We start from the raw sequence: 9,489 nt of genomic DNA on the forward strand, positions 1-9,489 counted from the left end.
CCGAGCCGATTTTGAACAGCTCACTAGGAGACTGAAGGCAGGACACATTCAGAAACCTGTATCTCACTCAAAACAGCATGGATGGATTTTTTTCAAAGTTTGTATGTGATTGGAAGCACCAGAGACACAAAAGAACACCCCAAATCCCAGAAAAAGTGATTTTTTCATAATATGGGCACTTTAAAGAAGAATATTTTGGTCAATTTAGTCAGCTTTTTCATTGAATCAAGAGAAACACTGAAAAGAAGGATAATGGTACAGTCCCCATGCTACACTAATGATAGTATTAAGGTTTCTCTGTGTGCACATGTCCTCTACGAGTATAATTGTGGCTGTATTATTTGTGTCCCCTTCAAAAATTGCTCTTCAGAAATGTTATGTTTATTGTCCCCCCTGCCCACTACTGTTAAATCAGATTTACGCCCATGAGGACAAGCTCAGCTTTCCGTATAGTGATGCCCAAAGTCACTGGATGACACAATCTTCTGAACATATAGTTACAAAAACATCTTCTGATACACAACCTTGGACACATCATCAGTGTTGTTTCCAGGAGTCACTGGGTGTTTCGGGTCTTGCAACAGACACCCTCGTCCTGGCGACCCGACCAAGGCTGATCAGACCCTGGCCTGTGTCCAAGTGGCATACACCTGGTCCTCCATCCGTTCCTCCGACAATCCTCCACCAGTTCTTGATATTTCTCCTTCTTTCTCTCTTGCGCCTCCTCCATCCTTTCCTCCCAGGGCACTGTCAGCTCTAACAGGATTAGTTGTTTTGTGGCCTAAGAGACCAAGATGATGTCAGGTCTCAATTTGGACTGGGTGATGTGTGTTAGGATTTTCAGCTGCCTTTCCAGGTCGACTGTCATCGCCCAGTCTCGGGCCGTGGAGAGCAAACCTACAGAGCAGTTTTTCGATGTCTTCTCTGGCTTTTCTCCTTCCCTGATGAAGTGAATGGCATTGGCTGTAGCTTGGGTGTATCCCCTTGCTGACTGCCTCAGCGATGGATTTGAGGACCTGGTTGTGCCTCCATCGATACCGGCCCTCACCCAGCGCCTTGGAGCAGTTACTCAGGATGTCTAATGTTCCTATTTTGGAACAAAGGGGCCATGCAGGTGTTTCTATTTTGCCCCATGTGCACAGGTTGGATGGACTTGGAAGGACATCATAGACCCCCTGAATCAAAAATGTGATCCTCTGGGGGTTCCACTTCCAGATGTCCTTCCAGGTGACACTTCGCTCCATCGCCTGCTCCCACTTCATCCAGGCCCTACTGAGAAATCCACAGAGAGTTGTGTGGAGCTGATAGTCTTAATTAGCTTTGTAGCAGCTCATTTGGCAATGGCTTGAATGTGACGGACGTTCATTAATATCAAAAAGTTACAAACTAAAACTTTAACGTATGATGTGTTGTACCAATTGTTTTGGTGCTTGAAATGAGTTTACCAGAGTCTTAGGTTATATATGAGTAAAATAGTAAATAAATGTCTGAAATTAAATTTTGTAATATCCCTTTTTAAATAGACGTTTTGTCAAACACTGTTAGGACGCGCCGGTGCATCTTTCGTCCTCAAGAGTTATAACAGTTTGGCCTCTGTGGTTACACAGAAAAACTGTAACATGCTCTCATGGCATCTCCTCTCATGTGTGACTGTCAGTCATTGGTCTAAAGGCAAGTTAAATTTGGAACTATTCATTAAACTAGCACCGCACTGTAGCTGCACCTTAATTTGTATTCAACAGTTTAATGTGGTTTGTTCTATTTGATTTAATTCCAATCATCTTTTTAATTTGTCAAATCATATTTGTGTTTTTTTTGTCTTTTCATATTAGGGTGTATTTCTTTTATGTGTTGTCTCACTGACTTTATGTCTTATTTAAAGCACTTTGAATCACCTTGGTATAAATACATTAGCCTTGTCTTGCCTTGTACTACCTGTACAGTGTACAAAGTCATTGAAATGACTGTAGTTTCACCTTGACCAGCTATAACTTTAAAATGCCTTTCACGTCTTAATTCATCCGTATTCCTAATAATACAATAATATACTACTGTATATTTCAAATTATCACCATAATCCAATAATATAAAATATGTACTTGTATTCTAAAGTCATAGGAGCTTTGAGTGGTAATAAGTCATGCAAGAAACACAAGCTTACAACGACCCATATTTACTTTCATCAATAATCATCCCAGGAGCAAACAAGGAAGTACAGTAAGTATAAGAGTACAAAACTTTGCATTAGGATGGAAGTTAGGTCTAGTGGATGGCTCAAACTAAACAGGACTCACCCAGGAGACTGGAGTTTGTGACCTGTTTGAAACCAAAAGTCAAAGATTTTTTTTTTTTTAATTTACAGAAAACAATTGAATTAAATTTTATTGTCATTGACACAATGTGCAAACAACATATGTAACGACATGTAAGTTAGTGGCTTCCAACAAAAAACAAAACAATATTATTAACATCAACATTATTTACAGATTCAGAATTACTGATAAACTCTGCGAGTGAAGTTACAGCAGCATTATAAATTAGGGTGGGAAATAATTATATGAAAAATTTTCAAAATAAATAGATGAGCCTTATTTCATCTTCTCCTGACAATCTGAACCGGTACATCGTCCTGCTTTTTAGGTAGTTTTAGGAATTCATTTTAGGAAATGATGATGAATTGACAAATCCATAATTGTTCACACAGAAGTTATTACATTATGTTCATCACTGAGAACAAACATCCATCATTCCTCCCCTGTACCTGCTTATGTCTGTTTATAGGAGTTTACCCAGCATGCACTGCACGAAAGGCTGAAAAAGATTCAACACACAGTACACTAACACGGTCGACACACAAACCCATCCACCTGACCTGCACAGGTTTGGACTGTGGGAGGAAACTTTGCTTTTTGGCATTTTCCCTTTCCTTTATTGTGTTATATATCTTTTTTGTGCACGTTATAGGTTTACAAAGTGAAAAAGCCCAAAGTCCACCCCAAAGGGACTTACCATCTTCAACAGAAAACATTGTTCATAAACTGCTCCAAACAGCTCTATTGTAGTCCAGCCTTTACTTCAGTGACAAACGTGGGTCACTTGTTATAATGCTCGCCTAGCTGCTAGTGTGGCACACAAACACATCCACCTGACCTGCACGTGTTTGGAATGGGGGAGGAAACCTATGAGAACATGAGGGAACATGTCAACTCCAAATGCAGCGAACACACTGAGGCCAGATCTGCTTATTTCTCATCTGGATTGAACATGTTACAGCATCCTGAATATGCTTTCTACTGCCAAAAGGTATCAAAAAAAAGAGGAAGACCCATCTTGTCCCAAGGAACTCGTAGCATATGCAATACCATTAATGATATTGGTTGCACCATGTCCCAGTGCCACTTTCTTCATGTCTGCTTCTTCTGTGGAACTTTGCCAAACCTGGGTAAGTACCATTAACATCCCAGCACTGGCAGCTGCACTTAAAAAATCATCTTGATCTAGTGTTGAAGATAAAAAAGTTAAAACCATGCTTATGTTTTAGTACAATATACTTTTAGTTAAAAAATGTTACTTAAAAATGTAAACTGTTATGAGACTGAGTGACCCCAAAACCCCAAACTCAAGCTTCTAAAGAATTAATTAGGTCATGTCTATTATTTAGCATGAAAGTAGATGCTCTAGAGGACTTATTGTTTAAACAACTTTGAGAGCCATCCCCTGCTAGGCCAGACTTGTTTAGAAAAAAGGAAATGCGTATCTCTGAAAACTTTAATAGAATCAGCACTACCAAGATAAATGACCTTTGTCTGTGAAGTGGAGCAAACCTGAAATCAGAGGTGTGTCCTTAACCTGAGAGACTTTTCATTCTAGGGAAACACCCACAATCCTAAAGGAATATAATTCGGAAACAGAGGTGAATTCAGGGCTGCAACTGTGCCCCCTCAAGGGGAAGCATGTCTGCAGTCCGCTGTTTACAGTGTATTGTTTTGTCATGTCGCATGGCTGCAACTGTGACCCCGCAAGGGTAAGCATGTTCGCAGACCACTGTTTTACAGTGTATTTGTTTGTCATGTCACATGACTGTTTTTATGTGACTCCACAAGGAGAAGCATGAATTCAGTCCGCTGTCAGCTGCAGTGTAACATTTGTTTTTTTCATGTTTTCATCGTGTTGTTCATTAAACCTTTTGATTAATCTTTCAATTCGACCCCAGCCTCTCCTTCCTCCTCAGAAATCAAACGAACACGTCTTTTATGATTTCTTAAAGGGAAACTTCACCGATTAGCATTAAGCTTTGTATCAGTAGAAACCCGGTAGTATTTTTGAATGACCGTGCTTCCCTCCCTCATGTCCCCCTGAGAGGGGAGATCTCTGTATTGTGGGTCTGGAAAAAAGCCTCAGATGACGCAAAATGACGATTTTTGCATCATCTGAGGCTTTTTTGCCCAGAGGCAAAAGACTACAGCCAGTACTAGGAGCCACTTCCGCATAGCCCATAGGGGGTTGGACTGTCGGCTTTTTCCGGAGATTGCCGAGGAAAAAACGAGTGTCAGCCATCTTGAATCCTCGCTTAGCTTCTCAGCAGGAGCAGAAACTGTTCATCCCGACGGAAATTTTAGAACAAAAATTATGTGCATTCAAACTACCGCACACGTGTACCACCGGGATACATTGGTACAGATCAGAGAATATGCAGGACACTTTATTACAGACGCAGTACTCGACACACTACGCGAGCTTCGCCTGCATGGAGACCAGCGGTGGTGCTCGATGCCTCTGGCCGGTAAACGGACCTCATCAGCGGGGAGTGTTGAACGAGTGTGCCGGTGGAAAGCTAATGCTAGCCGGCCACCTGTTCCACCAATCCTGCTTGCAAGTGTCCGCTCATTAAACAAACTGGACTTCATCCAACTTCAACGAAACTCCCTAAGCGAGTGCAGAGACTATTGTGTTTTTGTTGTTGTGGAAATATTGCTGTGGACAATCCAGCCTGCTGCTCGGTCACCAGGTACTGGAGGTGGGCTGTGTTACCCCAGACTGCCTGTTGCAGAAATGGGGTGATTTGTATCCAACTAACTGCTAACTGCTGGTGGAGTTTCCATCCATCCATCCATCTTCGTCCGCTTATCCGGTGTCGGGTCGCGGGGGGAGCAGCTCCAGCAGGGGACCCCAAACTTCCCTTTCCCGAGCAACATTAACCAGCTCCGACTGGGGGATCCCGAGGCGTTCCCAGGCCAGGTTGGAGATATAATCCCTCCACCTAGTCCTGGGTCTTCCCCGAGGCCTCCTCCCAGCTGGACGTGCCCGGAACACCTCCCTAGGGAGGCGCCCAGGGGGCATCCTCACCAGATGCCCGAACCACCTCAACTGGCTCCTTTCGACGCAAAGGAGCAGCGGCTCTACTCCGAGCTCCTCACGGATGACTGAGCTTCTCACCCTATCTCTAAGGGAGACGCCAGCCACCCTCCTGAGGAAACCCATTTCGGCCGCTTGCACCCTGGATCTCGTTCTTTCGGTCATGACTGCTGGTGGAGTTTGTGAATGTAAAATGCCGACAATTGTAGCTACATCCCACGCAAATGTACGGCTGTGTTTATACTCGATGTTTATACCACAGCCCACCAAGAGCTAAAGCTAGTAGCTATGTGTTAGCCTTCTTTTATTTCATGGCTTGGTTGAATTCTAATGTAGAATGCGGTCTGTTAATTCTTGTTATACCATGGTCTGGGTGAATACTCGATTCTGATTGGCTGCAGGGTGTCCATTAAAAAGTGATGTAGGACACCTAGTAAAGGAGTTCGGTGAAACTGACTGTTTACTGTTCTAAATGAATGCGCTACATTAAATCAAAAAGGAAATGTGGATTTATTATTTCCAACTGGTCCTCTGAACACCACAGGATGGCGCTAAAACACACAGGCTGCAAAAAGTAAGTTATACTGGCCCTCAGGACTGACTCAGTTTCATAGAGAATAACGTTATCTCACATATCTCAGCTCGCTGCTTCAGGCTGCGCCGCTGCAGCCTACAGCAACGTTACACATCGCGGATCAAATTCTTCGTAAAAGTCGTTATATTGTTTTGGGGACAATGACATGGCTGGATAGCTAGCTTGTCTTGTTGTTCAACATACTGTCAAATTATTTTTACTGATTGCCAACTGTACACAATGTTATTGACTTTGGATCTTGCTAGCATAGCGTTAGCTTTCTGGCTCGTAGCTAAACTGAAGGGTTCTATCAGCTGAGCGGACTATATAAATATCTCCGGTTGCTAAGGGAGGCAAGTCGTATCTAAGGTTCTTCCTAATTCCTGGTGGAGAGAACAATGTTTGCATTGCATAAGAATCTGATGGATGGGAATGATTGTTCCAGGTATTAGTCAAACCGTCAGGCGTAACCAGGGAAACGGAGTTATTGTTTGGATCAACTTTAGATTTCGATTGTAAAACTAATTAAAATATGAACTAATGTTTTAAAAATATGTTATTTGGCAAGTGACCATGGTATAAGCGGGTTAATGCCCTTCGAGGTGTCCATTGTCAGGTATTAATGGACTTCGGCGCTGCGCGTCGGACGGTTCACGCCTCGCCGTCGTCCATTAATACCTGACAATGGACACCTCGTCGGGCATTAACCCTTACATAACAGACCGCTCACTTTGGGTAGTGACACCGCTGCTAAGGATAACACACCGTTGCCATGCATAACAGAGCGTTGCCATGGACACAGTTCTGTTCACTCTGGAGCTATCAATCAATCCGCTGAAAGAAGTCCGGATAATGTATCAGCTGTGGCAAAAAAAAGCTTGTTTTAAATGTGTAACACCACTTGAGCCACGGTGAAATGTTTTTTCGTGTATATGGTTGAAATGGCAATAAAACACACTTGTTGAGTTGATCGTCTCACTGTCTGTCTGTCTGTAAAGGGTAGGCGTGGCTTGGGAGTGGCCTCATACAGCAGCAAAGCAAGTGCATTCTGGAATTTTGTGTCTTTCATCCATATGAGCCAAAAACACATTTTCTGGCTTATCTCGGCCTAGAAGGCACCAATTTCAATTTTCTTTTCACATTTCTACTACATTAGTGACCCAATTTAAAGATATTGTAACGTCCCTCAATAAGCAGCCGGTGAGACGTATAGCCAATTTACTGTCAGTTTTATTATTGACCTGAATACAGGCTACTGTGGGCCGTAGCCAACGCCAAAAAAACAAGAACAGTTAAGCAAACTCACGTTACCAGACCTTCCCCTAGCTCACACACTACTTCCTTTCTCTTCCTCCAGGACACAACAACAGCCACACCCCCCTTAGCTCTCAGCCAACTACAGGTGTACGATCTCCCGTGGCTCACTCTCATAGGTAAATGACCTGTAGAAGGTTCACAACATCTAAACTCACATTTACTTCACTGACAGGCGGAAATCTCAGTGTTTAACTCAACATCTCTAATCTGTATCTGAACAGTGATACTCTTTAACATTTGACATTAACATTTAACATTAATCTGAAGGATTTACACAGTCCGTTACAATATATTCAGCTTTCCAGCGGGGAAATTTCCCTTTAACACTAGCTTTCGTACAGTTCCTCATCAAGGGGTTTAAAGAAGGATTCCACTCAGGACTTTAAACAACCAGGGCTTAATTTGAGCTGGAACATGCCGGAAGATGTTCTGGCACCTCCGACGTTGGATCCGTAACCTTTTTTATTGGATCCGGCACCTCCTGTGTCACCAGGAAAAAAAACAACTACTGTTTGTGTAGTGTTTAATGTAGTTATCTGTTTTGTTAATCTTTATTCCCCATTGAAGTTCCACACAAATCTTGTGTTTGCATTTTCAATGCGTTTTGAGGTGAATTTTCAGGGTAGACGGAGGGAGGAGAGGCATATAGGCGTCGATTTCGGTGGGGACGGTGGGTACGCGTACCTACCGATTTCGTCATGAGTCATTTTGTAGCCTACCCACCACTTTTTTTGAAAACCTCGAGCTCAGTTTAGTTAAAAAAAAAATTCTTGAGCGACAGATGCCAAAAAATCCACAACAATTTCTATCCCCACAGGGCAGACACACACACAGCCGCTCTGCTGCTGCGCTGGCTGCTGCACGCTTCTCTGTTCACAACACTGCCTGTCGGGACATGTTGCTTAACGTGAAAAAGCTTAACGTGGTTTAATGTACCTCAACAACGGTCAATGATCACCAAATTTCTCATGGCCATATCTTGTAATGAACACTTAAGCCTGTCAAAAGAACTAAACCGAAATCCAACGATTATATAAGTTATCTCACAAAGCGTTTTCTTCTTCATTGGCGCCTATGGCGAGGAAAAAGCTTGTAGACTACCTAAACAATGATCAATGATTACCAAATTTCTCTCTCATATTGCTCCTCATAACCACTGAAAACTGTCAAAAAATCTAACCAGAAATGTGGTGATGATTGATCGTTGTTTAGGTACATTAAACCACGTTAAGCTTTCATGTTATAGGACTTATTAAGCCCATGAGAACCGTGGGGAGTCAACCAACAGCTGCTCCGCTGCCCTGCTGAAAATGTGAAGCAGAAACGCTAAATGTCAGATAACGTCCATAATAATTGGACTTTGGGTTCGATTTTTTTGACAGTTTTCAGTGGTTATGAGGAGCAATATTAAAGATAAATTTAGCAATCATTGATCATTGTTTACGTCCATTAAACCACATTTTTATTCATTAGTAAGCTACAGGATAGTGTCTTTCAAAACATGACCTGCGCGAAAGAGAAAAAAAATGAACGCGTCATTGTACCCAGCACTTCTGTAAATGTAATTCCTGATGAGTCTCTGTCCCCAGCACATTTCAAACCAAACTGATGCCCATGCGGAGAGGGACGGAGGGAGGGGAGACACTGCCGCTGCACTTCTACTGACACAAGCGCTAGTGCTGGTTGAGATTGCTGTTATAGCCTCATTTAACTCAGGGAAAAATGTCAAAAAGACAACAAAGTTTGCTTAACTTGTTCAAATACGCTGGCCAGTCGGATCCCAAACAAGCAAAAACCGTTTCTGCCGATCAAGAATGTGGAGACCACGGTTGGTTTTTTAATTCAATAGTAAGATGGATAATTGCCGCTTGTGAAAACGATTTTTTTTTGTTTTTACATTTCACACCGATGCAGTGCATGTTCTGAAATAAAAATAAACATTGCCCTGATGAACAGCGTTGTTCAGGTATTTTTAGTCAGAGAAGCTAGGCAGTGTCATTTTTATTTTTTTGTTCCGTTACCTCCAACCCCCGTTTTGAGTCGCCGGATCCACCCCCCCTCTGCGCTCCGGGACCTCCCACTTTACAAATTAAGCACTGAGCGAAACCATCCATCCATCTCTTACAACTGCAAACATCTTCAGTCAGCCACAAACGAGCCAGAGTCCCAGTGCCGCTTCCTCCATGTCTGCTCCTTCGATGGTGTAGGCCATGAATGCCTACCATACCCTCACAACCCAACTT

The sequence above is a fragment of the Perca fluviatilis genome, chromosome 9 (assembly GCF_010015445.1).
Source record: "Perca fluviatilis chromosome 9, GENO_Pfluv_1.0, whole genome shotgun sequence".
In the NCBI taxonomy this organism is placed as follows: Eukaryota; Metazoa; Chordata; class Actinopteri; order Perciformes; family Percidae; genus Perca; species Perca fluviatilis.